This window comes from Psammomys obesus, unplaced genomic scaffold, assembly GCF_907164565.1.
Source record: "Psammomys obesus unplaced genomic scaffold, mPsaObe1.curated_primary_1811, whole genome shotgun sequence".
In the NCBI taxonomy this organism is placed as follows: domain Eukaryota; kingdom Metazoa; phylum Chordata; class Mammalia; order Rodentia; family Muridae; genus Psammomys; species Psammomys obesus.
Genome location: NW_026596240.1, coordinates 1,322,176 through 1,324,733, shown reverse-complemented (window position 1 = coordinate 1,324,733; position 2,558 = coordinate 1,322,176). Strand labels below are relative to the sequence as shown.

Here is a 2,558-nt window from a genome sequence, read left to right as displayed (position 1 = left end):
GAGGCTGGGTGATGAGCACACAACCCCCGTAAAAGCAGCGACTGGAAGATTTAGGTTATGGATAAAGTTCTAGTTCTCGGTTGGGGGGTCACATCTGTGTGTCACTCTGTGAAAATTTACAGAGTGGTACACTACGCTATCATTTGTTCACTTTTACCTGAATATCCTATAGTTATACTTCGATTAAACACCGCAAAAAGGCATGGCTTGGAAGTATCAGTCAGAGTGTGCCAATGGCCAGAGCAGATAATGACCTCTGAGCAATCTTTGTCCCAAGGAATCCAGAAGCTTAAAGTCTTTTTACTTATATTTATTTATTTTTTTTGACACGTAGCTCAGGCTGGCCTCCAACTCCTTACATGGCTGAGGATGACCTTGAACTTCCAATTCTCCTGCTTTCACTCCATGGGTGCTAGGATTACAAGTGTGTGCCACCACTCCTGTTCATATATTTGGTGCTGGGGATGGAAGCCCTGGCTTTGTGCAATGAGAAGAAAGGAAAAGGATGAACAAGGCCTCAGGATGCTCCATCTCCACAGGGCAGGAGGTGGGACAGCCCTGAGTAGGCTGAGGTCTCGGTCAGCACCTGAAGGTCCTCACCCCTTCTTACTAACTGCAGGAATGCCACGGTCCAAGGCTTACCATGACTGCTTGTGAAAAAGGGGCCTCCGCTTCCGCCATAACTGAAGGACTGAGTACTTTAACAATAACAGCCCAATGGTGTCTCTTACCATTCGCTGGCAATAGCTTCCTTATATCCCAGTGAACCCAGAGCAGGGTGCCCTGCTCTGTTTGATCTTTACAGAGCTGTTAACTAGTAACTAAGTCCTGACATCAATATCTGCTCAAAGACCTTGAACTGTACTTGCCTTTGGGGTGCTGGACTCTAATCTTTGCATCAGCTTTCTGCTTCCCTGGAGCACTTCCTTGGGTTTGAAAAGGCAGACAGGGAAGATGGGGTCCCTCCATCTGGCTGGCACACCCATGCACGTGCTGAGGGTCCTGCAACCCAGGGTGTGGGTGTTGAGAGTTGTCACCAGACTGGAGCAAGGACTGCACGGGGCGCTGCCTGAGGGAGGCAGAGGCGCACAGGCAATGGCATTTGTGCCAGATCTGAGAGAATGAATAATGCTTTATTTCTAGTAGAGCCTTGGTATTTGCAAACATGGCGTTATCAGAAACTGGCAGTGGGGTGTGGCCAGGAGATGGATTGAAGGAGCAATGGAGGCCTCTGAGAAGTTTGTCAGAGCAGAACAAAGGGTGTTCAGGGTTCAGAAGATAACAGTAAGACCAGACATAGGGAGAGCTCTGAGAAGTGAGAGTTTTTGTCTGTTTTTAGTTTTTTAGACACTCTTCCTAAGCAGCGCAGGCTGGTCCAAAATTTGAGGTCCTTTTGCCTCCACTTTCTTCCCAAGTGCTGGAATTAAATCTGTGTTTTAAACAATTCTGGCCAACTTGGTGTGTGTGGGGGGGGATGATGGCAGAGTTAGGAGGATGGGCAAAGTGCTTGTTGTCTAGGAAGATCCCACTCAGATCTCATTGTTCCTGGATCCACACGAGCTCAGATGTGCTGAGGTACATACAGGAAGGCGCCTGGACCACTCAGTCTCTCCCTGCTGCAGCTGACCCTGTCTGTGAACCCTCAATGATCAAGAGAGACCCTACTGTCCCGTATGGGAAATGAGCATGTCATGTGATGCTGAACTTGGCTAGAAAACCGCAGGAGAGTTGAATGAGTCATCTTCTGGCCTATGTACCTCTTCTGAGGAAACAGCCTTGCCAGGAGGCAGCACCTGTGCTAAGGAAAGATCCAGAGTCCCACTGCAGCAGGGAGAGCAAGAGACTAGCACCCTTTCCCAGCATGCTAAAGAGAACTTAGCTAAGCCAAAGGTCAGCCTCAGACAGGAGTGCGCACCTGCTCTGGCCCATCAGGAGAAACCCACGTGTGACAAGCACATGGTGACCTGTGTGACGGCCACGGGATGTTGAAGGGGAGAACGGTGGAAGGGATTGTGTTTTGGTTTACTTTCTTTTGTTTTAGACTTCCAGTGTGCAGTAGCTTCTTCAAGGTCTCACGACGTTGTGCTGCTTGCAAATAGTCCAGGAAAATGTTACTAAGTCAGAGGAAGAAAAGAGGAGGAAGAAGGATGTCCCACACCCCGAGGAACACCTCTCACGGGCAGCACAATGTCCCCTTACCTCTGCCCCGGGAGCCTCTAACTCATCTGACCGAGAAAGCACCCCGATCTTATGTTTCTTCTCGTCAAGGAACCTGATCCTGGAGGCTCTCTCCACAGTGCAGCATCCATGCCACAGTTAGCCCCTGCCCTGCTGTCACCCAGGTCGTCTTTCCTGGGTACTGGGTATCAGTCAGACCCTGATGGTGGCCCCGAGCAGCCTACAGTATCTGAGGGGATTCTGTTCAAGTGCAGCTGTTTAGTCTAAGCAGCCGGTGGCAGCGGGTCCTGTCTCTGTCTTTTGATTTGTTTTCTTCCCAAAGCACTAAGGACAGTCAGGCAGATAGGAACTGCCTCACAACGTAATCTGAGTAGCTATGA

General features: G+C 49.8%; 1 long non-coding RNA gene across 1 annotated transcript; it reads right to left on the bottom strand.

The window, feature by feature from the left end:
- Positions 1-294: 294 nt before the first annotated feature.
- Positions 295-716, bottom strand: LOC129668353 (uncharacterized). The gene is made up of 2 exons (XR_008718901.1): positions 643-716; positions 295-477 (listed from the first exon to the last, which is right to left on the bottom strand). It is a non-coding gene; the product is annotated as an uncharacterized LOC129668353 (long non-coding RNA).
- Positions 717-2,558: the final 1,842 nt, after the last annotated feature.